Source organism: Sminthopsis crassicaudata, chromosome 4 (genome assembly GCF_048593235.1).
Source record: "Sminthopsis crassicaudata isolate SCR6 chromosome 4, ASM4859323v1, whole genome shotgun sequence".
Lineage (NCBI taxonomy): Eukaryota > Metazoa > Chordata > Mammalia > Dasyuromorphia > Dasyuridae > Sminthopsis > Sminthopsis crassicaudata.
Window position 1 is genome coordinate 222,755,850 of NC_133620.1, and position 14,673 is coordinate 222,770,522.

Sequence of the window (14,673 nt, forward strand, 5' to 3'; positions counted from 1 at the left end):
ATAAAATGTTTGCAAGAGATGAGATTTGTAGCTGACTTGAAGAAAGCCAAGTAAGCCAAGAGCTGGAGATGATTAGGCAGAGCATTCCAGGCAATGGGAAATAGCAAGTGAAAATACCCATAGTCAAGAGATAGAATTTCTTATTTCAGGAACAAGATCAGTGTCACTGGGTCACAGAGTGTAGAGATAAAGGGTATAAGAAAACTGGAAAGATAGTTAATATGGTGGGTCGTGGAGACCTTTGAATGTCAAATAGAGAATTATTTATTTTAACCTCTCATGGAGGCACAGAGTTTATTGTATTAGGTGATTTGGCCAGTCCTGTGCTTTATTTGAGAGCTGAGTGAACAATAGACTGGAGTAGGGGAGAGACTGAACCTCTATTAGGCTATTGCAATAGTTATTCATGAGATGATAAAGTTCAACAGTAGGGTGATAACAGTGTCATATGAGAGAAGGGAGAGTATTCAAGAGTTGATAGGAAAGCAAAATTGGTAGGCTTTGGCAATAGATTGGAGATGCAAAATGATATCAGGGAACATTGTTTTAATATTTTTATTTTTCATAGTTACATGTAAAACATTTTATTATTAAAATTTTGAGTTTCAGATTCTCCTTCCCTCCCACATTGGTATGAATACCATTTTTCATCACGAGTCCTTTGGAGTAGTCTTTGATCATATTATTTCTGAGAATAGCAAAATCATTCACAGGTGGTATTTCCACAGCTTTGCTATTACTATGTACATGTCCATGGGATTAATACCCAGTTGGTATTGTTAGATCAAAGGATATGCATGATTTATAATCCTTTGGGCATAGATCATGAGGATGTGAATGGAATTTCTCTTTGTATCTCTTGCTGTTGGATATTGTTGGTGATTATAAAAATGCTGAGGATTTACGTGGATTTATTTTGTATCCTACAACTCTGCTAAAGTTGTAAATTATTTCTAATAGCTTTGTAGTAGAATCTCTGGGGTTCTCTAAGTATGTCATCATATCATCTGCAAAGAGTGATAGTTTGGTTTCCTCATTACCTACTCTATTTACTTTAATTGCTTTCTCAACTCTTATTGCCAAGGCTAGTGTTTCTAATACAATATTGAACAGTAATGGTGATAGTGGGCAACCTTGTTTCACTCCTGTTCTTACTGGGAAAGGTTCCAGTTTATCCCCATTACATATGATGCTTCCTGATGGTTTTACATATATGCTCCTGATTATTTTAGGGAATAGTCCATTTATTCTATACTCTCAAGTGTTTTTAGTAGGAATGGATGTTGGATTTTGTTAAATGCTTTTTTTGCATCTATTGAGATGATCATATGGTTTTTGTTAATTCGGTTATTGATATAGTTGATTATGCTAATAGTTTTCCTAATATTGAACCAGCCCTGCATTCCTGGTATAAATCCCACTTGGTCATAGTGTATTATCCTGGGGATGATTTTCTGTAATCTTTTTGCTAATGTTTTATTTAAGATTTTAGCACCAATATTCATTAGGGAGATTGGTCTATAATTTTCTTTCTCTGTTTTCAACCTATCTGGTTTAGGTATCAGTACTATGTCTGTGTCAAACCAGTCTTTCTTATTCCAGGAATACTGCTCTATCCAATGCACCATGAGTTGCTTTTTTTGTGCCTTCAGTTCCCTCCATTGTAATCTGGACATTTGAATTATATTTAATATAATAGAATATATTACAATATATTATTTATTTTAATTATTTTAAATAAATAAAATTTAATAAATTAAGCATTTTAATTATGAATTATAGAAGGCAGGATTTTATTTGGGACCTGAAGGAAGCCAAGAATTGATTTTAGAACTGAGAGAGCCAGTGAAAATACTCAGACTTGACAGATTAAGTGTTTTATTCAAGATAGTGAGAAAAATCCAGTGTCAAGCAGGAGGGAAAGACTTAAAATGCATGTAAAAAAATAAATACAATTAAAAATTACATTGAGAAATGTGGTTTAGGTGTAAGTAAAGAGGGAAATAAACAGACTCATTCTTATATATTGTGAATACACACATGTATATATAGCAAATGTATTTATTTACTTTGTTAAACAATTATAATCTAATCTACTTTTCAGTTATGTCAATATTGGTACATAATATAAAAGAATTGGGAGGTACAACTGGCTAACAACAAATAATAACAAAAAACAATATATTTTAAGAGACAAGAAATGATTTATTACCATTGTAGAACTTATTTCTGGAGTAGTATCCATATTCAATCAGATGACTGATTTGGTAGAACAAAAATTAAAAGTATTGCAGATTAAAAGAATAAAAGTGAGAGAGATATGAAGAACAATTGAAACAATTCCAATCTAATCTACCTAAACAAAGTATTGATGATAAAAATGACAAATGGATAGATAAAAAGAAAATCAACATCCATTATATTAATTTCATATAAAAGATTAACCAATGCAAATCCAATGCTAAATAGAAGAGTTGGAAAGAAGATAGAAAACAACAGTTATTGCTCTACTTGACAAGTGGAGAGATTTGAAAGCCAAGGGCAATAGTTTAGAATATAAACTCCTTTCTAAAATCATTCAGAGAAAAGTAGTGGCAGTTCATAAATAGTTTTGTTTTGTAAACACTGAGAAGCAATGGAGGGAAAAGTCAGTTAAAAGGAAGTTTGTTGAATGACTCACCTAAACCAAGCCATCCTGAGGGCATCTAAGGATGAAACTGGAAGGACAATAAAGAGATGAAAAATGGAAAAGATTCCAAAGGGCAGTGAAGTGGTTCATTGGTAATATGTTGTAGTCTATTTGCACTCACTATTCATCTGTCTTCTGTTTGCCCTTTGGGTGACCTGAAATTTTAATTCATTGGAAGCTGTTATTACTTGATTTGCTATAGAAGAATATTTACATCAAAAGGGGGGTCCCTTGTTTTGGAGAGAAACTTGGAATTATAATTTCCTACAATTTCTTGTATAATTTCTCAATTGTAATATATTGTCCTCTTTTCTTATTAAATTCTGGGCCTAGTTCATTACTTATCTGAAGTGTCTGTTCATAATTTATTTAAAAAGACATTTTCTCTATGGGATGTACATCCAATTGCATATCATTGTCTGGAAAATAATAATTTTTTCGTGCACTTTTAAAAGTATGTTAGTAAGGACAAATCTTTTGAATAGTTAGGAATGGTAAAAACTGTAAATAGTAGCTAAGGTATCAACCAGTATTGATGGAAGATGTTTTTTTCACCAGGAATTCTCAATCAAAGTGTAATCACAGGTCCATTTCCAAAGGATGAATTTCTTTCCAATGGATTTCTTTTAGGAGGCTTTCCAATTGTCAGAGACTTTATGTAATCAAAATAATATCATCTATAAACAAGAGCCACTGGAAAATCTCTTTATCATTATCATTTTCTTCTTCTTCTTCTTCTTCTTCTTCTTCTTCTTCTTCTTCTTCTTCTTCTTCTTCTTCTTCTTCTTCTTCTTCTTCTTCTTCTTCTTCTTCTTCTTCTTCTTCTTCTTCTTCTTCTTCTTCTTCTTCTTCTTCCTCCTCCTCCTCCTCCTCCTCCTCCTCCTCCTCCTCCTTCCTTCTTCTTCTACTTCACCTACTGCTTCTTCTTCTCGTCCTCCTGGTTCTCCTCCTCCTCTTTCTTTTCCTCTTCCTCTTTCTCCTCCTCTTCTTCCTCATCCTCCTTTTCCTCCTCCTCCTTCTCTTCCTCTTTTACTCCTTCTCCTTTCTCTTCTTTCTATTCTTCTTTTCTCTTCCTCCTCCTCTTTCTCCAATGAGCAGAAAGCACAGTGGCCTTTCTGTTATTGGCATCTTTATGACAATTATATGATTATAAAGATTTAGTCTGATGAAGAATATTACTTGCAAAAAAGAGTCTGACTGTTGCTTTATTGTACATAGCCTCAAATCCTGTATGGAAATTATCCTATAAGAGATGGGACTCTCTCAAGAATGAAATACTAAGGAGAAGAATATTTTAGTGTGGAAGAAAGAATCAATCAGTCAACAAGCATTGAATGTGACATGCTTAGAGTCACCTAGTTATGTAAGTGCTTATTATGGCTAGACAATTGTACTAAGCACAAAACATGAAAAAAGAGAAAAAAACCTCCACAGATCCCTGATTTCAAGAAACTTAGAAAAAAGGAACTAGGGGTAGGGAGGGGAGGTAGACTAAGAAGGACCTCTTGCAGAAAAAGGGATTTAAACTGAATTTTAGGGAAAACCAGGAAAATTAGGAGTCAGAGGTGAAAATAGCCTCCCAGGTATGGACAACATCAAATGAAAAGACAAAGAGTAGGGGGATTGAGTGCCCTGTGCCAGAAACAAGCAAGAAAGCTATAATACTATATTACAGATTACATAGAGAGAGTTACTACTACTAGAGGGTACTACACTAGAACAGTAGGAAGAGACCAAATTGTGAAGGGTATTACAAGTCAAATGGAGGATTTTATATTTGATCTTAGAGGTAATAGGAAGATGTTGGAGTTTATTGAGTTTATTACAATAGTCAAATCATAAGTGGTTGAGGACCTTAACCATAGTGAAGGCTGTGTGGGTAGAAAGAAATGAATGTATAGGAGAAATGTGTAGGCAGAAAAAAGACAACAGGTTGGATATGTGGGATGAGTGCAAATGAGGAGGGGAGCATGACGCTGAAGTTGTAAGCCTTGGTGCCTGGGAGGGTAGTCATCCTCTTGGAAGAGATAAAGAAGTTTAAAAGAGGGGAAGATTTTTGGGAAAAGATCACTTCTATTTTAGACATATTGAGTTTGTGATGCTTTAGGAATTTGCAATGTCTATTAAGCAGTTGGTAATGAGAGCTTGCAATCCAGGAGAGAGGTAAAGGCTGAATAAATTGATTTTAAAATCATCTTTATAAACCATTGGAGCTGATGAGATCATCAAGCAAGATAGTACAGAGGAAGAAGAGAAGAGGGCCAAGGATATACCTTTGGATATTATGGAAAAGGTCCACTAAAAGAGAGTGAAAAAAAGTCAGAAATTAAGAAAGAGAATCAGGGAATATCAATGTCATGATAACTTATAAAATAAAAAAGTATCCAGGAGAGAAGGGTCTCTGACAGTGTCAAAGACTGCAGAGAAGTTAAGAAAAATAAAAATCAAGAAAAGGTCAAATCACTCTGGTACTCACTGATTAGCCAATAATAAGGTCTAACTCAAGCCTTATTTGATTATTGTTTGGGTTTTGGTGATTCCAAGTGACTGTAAATAGCAATTGGTGCTGCTCTGGTCAGAAACTCGACTGGGTGTCTCCCTCCCAGGTTAATTAATTTACTTTTTAATTCACAAACTAGACTGCCTTTTGATTCATTTTTTATATAACCTCAAGTCACTGAATCACTGAATAGGTTTTGCCTCAGACAAACTGAGACCATGTTGGGTCATCTCTGCTAGTTCTGATCTATGTTTTGCCATTGGACTCAGATGACTGGAGGAGAGAGTGAGGTTAATGAGTCTGCATAGACCTTCCTCACTTAAACCCAATTCACTTGCAAGTCAAGACATCACTCTCCTGATGTCATCGTTTCTCTTTCAGAATGAGGGATGAACAAAAAAGAGATCAATGATAGCTCGGGAAAGATCAGTTTCAGTTAGGGGGTTGTCTAAAACATAGTTAGGGATATATAGATAATTCTTCTACCAACTGGGATTTTTTTAAAAGACATACAGGAAAGGGGACCAAAAGAAGATAACAGAATGAATCTGAAAGAGAAGTACAATTGTGTAAGAACAATTTCAACACAGCTAAAGCCCAAAATAAGCTACAGCTTATGATGAATCCTAAGAACACAAATTTTAAAAGCTCTACTGGGGCCAAGAAGAAGATTAAATGTAGGAAAAGATTGATTTGGGGTTCAGATAGAATGATGGTACAAAGGCAGAACATTCAACTCATATTTTGCTTCTGCTTTTTTTTAATCAAGGATAATAATTTTATGACTGGGAACTATAGAACAAAATGCTTAACAAGAAACCCCAAATAAATGAGAATCTGACAAGACTGTCCCTAGCTACCCACAATGAGTTCAGGGACTAGGTCCAGATTAAATCACTCACAAAATGCTGACTGTGAATGTCAAATCATTTTGAACTATCTTTGAAGAATTATGGAGGATGGGAACGATGCCCTGGAAATGAAGACTGATAAATGTCTTTTTTTAAAAAGAAGGTATATTTATTTTCTTCTATTTATTGTTTTTATATTGTTATTATATTTAGCTAGGTGGCACAGGGGATAAAGTACTGGGCCTGAAATCAGGAAGAACTGAATTCAAATCTGACCTCAGATCTTTATCAGCTATGTGATTCTGGGCAAGTCACTTAATATTTTTTGCCTCAGTTTCCTCGTATAATGATCTGGAAAAGGAAATGGCAAACCACTCCTGTTTCTTTGCTAAGGAAATTTCAAAAAGGGTCATGAAGAGTTAGATATGACTAAAACAATTGAACAACAATATTTAACTAGAAATTACTGCACCATGGTTTTAGGTCCTGGTGATATTCTAGATTATTTTATAAAAGGAATGGTTTATAAGCATTTACAAAGAAAAGCAGTAATCATTTAATATGACTTTATGAAGACTGAGTCACCATTGAATAAATTAACTTCCTTTTTTTATTGGGTTGCTGCACTGGTGGGTCAAGGAAATGATATGACATGTATAGAGAGATTTGTGATGGGTGAAACCCAAAGTCAATCGTGTTAGAAAGTGAGTTAATCTAAAGAGTGGTAATTACTATCAACTTTAAGAGTATTCTTTAGCAGAATGATACAGAAATTTATCCTTGGGAATTTTTTGCTTAATATTTTTTATCAGATACTTGGACAGTGGCCCAAATGGAATACTCATTAAATTTTGAGATGACACCAAGCCAGGAGATTAGTGAATGCTAGAGGTAACAGAATAAAGATACTAAAAGATGTTGATGGTTAGACAGGACAAGAAATAAGATAATATACACTAAGGATAACAATAAGCTCTTATACCCAGGCTCAAAGAACAGAATGAAGTCAATGTAGCTAAAGAGCTTACAAATTCTGAGAGTTTTAGTGTACTCTGTGGTCAATATGCATCACTAATGAGTTATGCCAGAGAGAAAAAAGCTAATTCAATTATAGGCTACAAAAACTAGAGAAGAGAATTTAGCCTTGTGGTAGTCAGGAGGACAGAATTCAAATCCAGCCTCAGACACTTACTAGCTGTGTGACTTTGTGCAAATCACTTAACATTGTTTGCCTCAGTTTCCTCACCTGCAAAATGAGTTGGAGAAGGAAATGACAAACCACTCTAGTCTCTTTGTCAAGAAAACCCCAAATGGAGTTATGGAGTGTAAAACACGATTGAAATAACTCAACAACAACTATGGGAAGGGTAGTCAGAAGACCTGGGATCAAATCTTAATTCTGATGCTTACTACCTCTGGGCTTCAGTTTCCTGAATTATATGGAAGGGGTTGGACTAGAAGATTTTTAAGATCCCTTCCAGTTATACATCTATGGTTCTATAATATTATTGTATTATATCCTGGTCAAATAAGTCTGGAATATTATGTAAAACTGGTATTTGATGAATTGTCTAGTCAGTGAGGTTAAATTTGTTGTTCCTGGCTCCAGAGGGAAAAAGCAATAGCATCACATGGAACTTGAGTGTAGAAAGATTTCAGCTCAATAATAAAACTTCATAAAAATTAAATTAGCATGGACTGCTTCTAGAGATGGTCCCTTTCTCATCACTGAGTGACCACTTGCGTGGAATATTGGAGAGGGTTTTTTGCTTTTTTTATTTTTGTTTTTGTTATTTTGTTTAGGAGCAGTTTTGACTAGTCTCAAAAATTTCTTCCATCTCTGAGACTGTGCAGTTCAGTCTCATAAAAGAAATTTTCCTTCATTGGAAATATTCAAAGATATACAAAATGACTGTCTTTCAACTATATTATAGAGGAATTTCATGTTTTGACTAAATCTTTAACAATATGGCTTCTGATATTCTTTCCAATTCTAGAATTCCATGATTTGATCAGAATTTAGAGAAGGATAAGAGATCTCTGTTGGCTGAACATTGAAGGTCAAATAGGATTTAGGTAAGCAGGAAGATACTATTCCAGTTTGGAGAAATAGTTTGATCAATGATGTGGATGGAAGTAGAAACATATAAACTGTATTTGGAAGCAATGAGTAGATTAGTATGAGTGGAATAATTCATTTATGTGAATGAAAAGTTGTGAATTGTAAATGATAAGTTAGAATTAAATTTTGGAGATCTGAGAATTCCTGGTTAAGAAGTTTGGATTTTTATACTGTAGGCACAAGGGAGTCATTAAAAGCTTTTGAGCAGTAAAGTCAAATAACAAAAGAGGTATTTTTGGAAGAATTTTAGAGTGAAGTTGGATCAATCATCTTTTTTTAATATCTTTTTTGGGGAAAATTTAAATTCCCAATTGCAATTTTTGTTCTTAACAGTATCTGGATCATGTTAACTTATGATACATTGTTATAATTAGTAAGCACTTAATATTTGGTGATAACTTGATAGTCAAGCATTTAACATTTATTACTCAAATATAGTGTTCCCTTCTCTATGTTTGCATTTACTTTCCTCCCAATGGAACTTCTGTGTGCTGTCTTCTAATTATTTTTTATTCTGAAATTTAACCATATATTCTAAATAACAGGCCATCTCCTGGCAAATTGAGTGAATATTATTGATGTAACAACATTTATGACAACATATAACATTACTCATTATGAGTGTATTATTTTCTTGAATTTTTGAGAGCCAAATAGTTTTAATTCAATTGATTTACCAAGCAATTATTAAGCACTTATCTTGTATAAAATTGTGTACAAAGTTGTACGTAGAGGTTAGGTAAGGCACATGATATCTTCTCTTATGGTGTTTATCATCTTTGTTGTACAGTCATTTTCAGGTATGTCTGACTCTTCATGATCCTTTTGGGGTTGGCAAAGATACAAGAGTGGTTTTCCATTTTACAGATGAGAAAGCCTATACAAACAGGAATAAGTGACTTGCCTAGGATCACAAAGCTATAAATGTCTGAAGCCAGATTTGAACTCAGGAAGATGGGTCTTCCTGAACCCAGGCTTAGTACTGAGACACTGAGACACCTAGCTGCCCCAAAGAGAGTAGTGGGGGTTGCCAAATTGCCAAGAATTTTAATGCTGGACAAAAGATGGAGTTACCTTATTTTTGAAAATCTTATTTGGAGTTTTAGGTTAAAAGACCAGAGGTTGAGATCTAAAAACTATCATCATCTAGCCAGACCCCCTCATTTTGTTGATAAAGAGACTGAGTTCAAGAGAGGTTAAGTAACTTACCTGACACAATACATTTAGTGAGTAAATTAAATATAGTTTGATTCCAACTCTTCTCATTCTTGATCCACAGTACTATTCTTCCTGGTTGAAAGGAAAATGGAGAGTGGGTGATAGCCACAACGAGGTTCTAGCATATTCCTAATGATGCTACATGCAAGAAGTTTACATAAGCTGTTTCATCCTGGAAATATAATATCAGAAAGACACATGTATTGATCACATAATGAAAGGGAGGGTGTAATGGGCCTGGAACTGATCCCCCTGTGCGGAAGGGAGCCGCCCTAATGTCAGTCATCTCCAGGATGTGGTTCCGGGTTGACTAATAGAGCTACATGTCAGTAGATGCGTGGAACTATGAGTTGCCTAGGCATATAAGGAGAAAAACGGCTAGGCATTGCTAAAGGAGCTGGCCCCGCCCACGAAGGGAGGAATCGGGGAGGGTCCAAGAAGATTCTGTATAAAAGTAGGGAACAGCAACGGCTAGGGGAGACATTTTGGGGAGCAGACAATAAAGAACAGCTTTGCTACATGTTGGCTCTCTGTTTGCTTATTCCCCACTCCTGTCTCCGGAGCGGGGCCGGAGACGTCTGAAGGCTGGTGGAAGCTAGAAGCGCGGTAAGAAACTTTTGGTTTCCAGTGAGACTGCAACAAGGGGTGTGGCAAAAACCCCCAACAGGAGGGAAAAATGTATGAGTCCTAACACTTTAACAGAGTGTTAAAGGAACTAGATAAAGGTCGTCAGTATTTTGAGTAGGGGGTAGCTGGATTGTAGAGTGGATAGAAGGTCAAGAAGATTAAACTTCCTGAGTTCAAATCTTACTTCATATACTTACGAGCTGTATGACCTTGGGTAAATCACTTATCCCTGTTTCCCTTAGTTTATTCATCCAAAAATGAATTAGAGAAGCAAGTGACAAAGCATGCTAGTTATCTTTACCTAGAAAACTACAAATAGGTCATAAAGAATTAGATGATTGTACAACAAAAAATATTGCATAGGTCATCTATGAAGGATTTCTGGAGGAATCTCATAATCCCATAGTATGGATAGACAAGTAGGGGTTTTAATCTATACCATCACAGAGGAAACCCACACTGAAGACTCATAATGTCATTAACCTATTGACATATTTTAAAACTCCAGATAATAAAACTCATTTCTCTTAGTGAACTACTATGAGCTAAATAGCTTCACTCACTGTCAATAACTGACCCACTACACTCCTGTAGCTGATGCGATCATTAATGTCTCTCATTTTCAATGAGTCCTGTACTTAGCAATTTTGATAGGTGACTTTAAAATTACTGTGCTAGTTTTTTTTCCATCTTATTTTTAGGTCCTACAATAAATTCTTGCCCTGAGGTCTTCTTGTTCCTTTTCATCCTTTTTTTCAACTGAATTCTCAGACTTTAAATCCTTTGATAGCCATCAGTTTTTAGGACTTAGGAACACATGGTCTTGCTTCCAGATGTTTACCCCATATTCAATGAAGTTCAACAAACATAAGTTAAGTTGTATGCAACAGATATTATACTAGATATTGGTGATGCAATCACAAAAATGAAGTAGTCCTTTCCCTCAAGGATCTTGTATAATACTGGTGACAAATAAAATGCATACAGATGAGTAAATACAACATAGTTGTAAAGTAAATAGTAGTAACTTAAGGGCAGATGCACTAATGTCTGAGGTTGACTACATTGAAGTTGAGGAATGGTTGACTACATTGTGGTATATGATTGTGATGTAATATTATTGTGCTACAAGAAACAACAAGCAGGATGATTTTTTTAAAATCTTAAAAGCCTTGCATGAACTGATTCATAGTGAAGTGAGCAGAATCAGACAAATATTATATGCAGTAATCACAATATACAATTATTCAAGATAATCCCAAAGGATTTATGAAAAACACATTACCTGCCTCCAGAGGAAGAATTGATATTATTTGAATACAGGCTAAAGCATATAACATGCTTTTACTTTCTTTAATTCTTTTTTTTTTTGGATTGGGTTTTTTGGTACAAAAATATTAATTTGGAAATTTTTATATGATTGTACATGAAAAACCTATATTGAATTACTTAAAATCTCAAGGAGGGGTGAGTAGAGTGATGGAGGAAAGGATAAAACTGGAACTCAAAACTTTAAAAAATATATCAAAAAGTTGTTTTAACATGTAGAAAAATAATGTATTATTTAAGGAAGAAATGAAGCATTCTAAGAGGTAGAAGTAAGGAAAAGGGGGAAAGAGAAGTAGGCCATGAAAAGTCAAAGAGATGGAAGATGGAATTTTGAATATGGAGAACAATAAATAGGATAATAGAGAACATAAAGGGAGTACTGTGCCTTAAGACTGGAAATATGGCCTAGAGATAAACATGAAGGATTTTAAATGTAAACAGAGATTTTATGTTTTATTCCAGAAGTAATAGGGATCCACTGGAGCTTCACAAAGGTTTGATAGGGTTAGAGGCCATTGAAAATGTGATAAGTTTGTATTCACTCAAGATAGATGCTGAGAATATAAAGACAAACAAACAAAGAAAAACAAGAGTCCTTGGCCCCAAGGTGCTTACATTTGCAGAAAAGAAATAACATATAAATAGATGTTGGTAGAAAATATATACAATGTAGATACAAAGTAACTATATCAGAGGGGAGTGAGGGAATATTATCTCAGAGATAACCTGTTCTTTCTCAGAACTTTTATTTTTTATTATTCTGCTATAACTCAGTTAAGTCTTTTAAAGTATATGTGAAGATACACCTTTATTTTCTATCCTGCTTGCATCTGTTTACCATCACAGAGCCTTCCACTTATTTCTATTCATTATATCATATTTTACTGCCCTTTATCATTGTTTCCTACTTCTTTCCTAGAAATAGAAAGGAACCAGTTCTATTAAGTGAGTGGTTTTCATGGAGGTGTTTGAAAAGGCTTCTCTTTCTTACAGTTTCCTTAGATAAAATTCAAAGTCTCTCTTGCACAGGGACACCTTTAAGTTCATTTCTGAATAAATCCTGTCAGCTCATGTACTGGCTTGAAGGAATCAAAGACTAGGAGGCTATTTGCCTTTCTTTCAAGACCCCAGAGTGCTTCCCCGGTGGTAACTATTAGCTGAACTCCTTGATGTTGAGAAGGAATCCAAAGCTTGACTGACATTTGCAAAAAGTGCTGAAGAAATCCTCAAATCATGTGTTAAAACACAATGAAATTATGGAGCTTTCTTTTTAAAAATATGCAGTGGTACTGTCTGAACAATATTAATTTTATTTTCTACTAGTCCAGAAAAAGTGGGAGAAAGGTTTTGTGTTAGCTAGCTAGCCACTTAAATAATGCTTGGTGGAAATATTTTCAATTATATGGAACCCCACTTATCCCACTTCTTGCTATTCCATTTCATTGTCAACCTTTGTAATAGTAATGCCAAAGCACAAGCTTCCAAAGCAAAGGTTTGAAAATGTGATGCAATACAAATACATAGTATATGATGTCAGAAGGAAGAAAAAAAGGAAACTAGAATTTATTAAGGATCTATCATGTGCCATGCACTGTGCTAAGCATTTTGCAAATATCATGTCATTTTATTCTCACTATTCTGAGAGGTAAATGCCATTTTAGAGTTTAGGAAAGGGAAGCAGATGATTAAGTGACTTTTCCAGGGTCACACAGTAAGTTTTTGAGGCTAGATTTGAACTCAGGCTGACTAAATAAAAAATTTAGTTTTAAATAAGTCACCTTTTCTTAACTTCAATTTCCTCATCTATAAAAATCAAGGGATTGAGCAATTGGATTAGATAATCATTAGGGTATTTTCCAATTTACTAAGAGCCTATTTTTCAACACCAGCTGGTTTAGACAAAGCCAAAACAATAGATTTCTGTGATTGGTTTGTGGGATATTGATATCGTAAAATCCACAAAAGATTTTTACTTTCCCTACCTTTTTGAAGCTGTGATCCAAGGCCAAGAGTTTGTTCTAAAATCCAAAAAAAAAAACTGCTTCAGGGATTATCATTATTTTTGAGCATGAAAAAAATCTGAAGCTGATAGGAGACTACATTGTATATTAATAACTGATATGCAAAAGGGCAGCTAGGTGGTGAAATGGATGGAGCACTCAGCTGGAGTCATTTCTGATGCCTCTTTCTGGGTTCAAATGTGGCTTCAGACACTTACTAGCTGTGTGACCCTAGGCAAATTACTGATCCTGTTTGCCTCAGTTTCCTTATCTGTAAAATGAAATGGAAAAGTAAATGGCAAATCCAGTATCTTTGCCAAGAAAACCCCAAATGGGATACAAAGAGTTGGACATGGTTGAAACGACTGAATGGTAACATCTGATATGATAATAAAATAGCCTAGGAATATTAGGCTTTTTTTTTTCTTTTTAAATTCAAGGCAGTGCTTCTAATGTCATTCCAGTTGATGTGAACATATGGCTAAAGCATCATGATGACCCATCATTCCATATTTTCATGATTATGCAGGCTACCTCACATATCCCTACCTAGCACTTGACTGTTCTTTTTTCCTCCTTAGGAATATTGTCTTTTAAATTTCAACACAAGGCTATCAGTGAGTCTATTTTAGATGAGTATGAAAGGAATTATTACAAATTGGGCTAGACATTATCTATTACCAGTCTGCAGCTTGGGCTTATTCAACATGACCTAGAAAACTCTTCTTCCTAGGAGATCACTTCAGCCATTATTCATACCTTGGAAACATCCTCAGGTCCTTTGGCCCCTCCCTCTGATTGAAAGGTTCCTAGGGCACCCAGGCCATGTAGCTCTTCATTTCTCACCAGAAATCTCACCATGCCCTCACATCAGTTACCTTCTTGCTTCCTGCCTTTTGTCTATGTTTATGTGTTTTCTTCCACCATTGGAAAGTGAGCCCTTTGAGATCAGGGACTGTCTTTTTGTTAGTCCATAGTAAGCACTTTGTTGATTGACTTTCTAGGTTTGGAGGTCAAAGATAATGGACCCCAGGTAAATCTGTATACTTTAATATATGGAATGACATGGATTAGTCTTTCATCATAATTAATTAAAATACTGTTGCTCTGTATATGTTAAGGGTATATTTAAGATTTTTAGCACTATTATAGATGTTATGATCTTGTTCTTCCCAGATTTATTTCTTTTGTTCCTTTTAGAATATAGCTTCCTACTCATGAAAACAAACAAATAAATCCTACCCCACCAAATTAATTATACGCTTTTCATAGAGGAAGGCTGAAATATCTATACCAGAGAGGATTGCTACCAACCCTTCTAAGATTAATCAAAATCT

At 34.8% G+C, this 14,673-nt stretch overlaps 1 pseudogene; it reads right to left on the reverse strand.

Moving 5' to 3' along the window:
- Positions 1-14,197, reverse strand: part of LOC141540705 (ruvB-like 1) — a 49,670-nt pseudogene extending 35,473 nt beyond the window's left edge.
- Between the last annotated feature and the right edge of the window lie 476 nt (positions 14,198-14,673).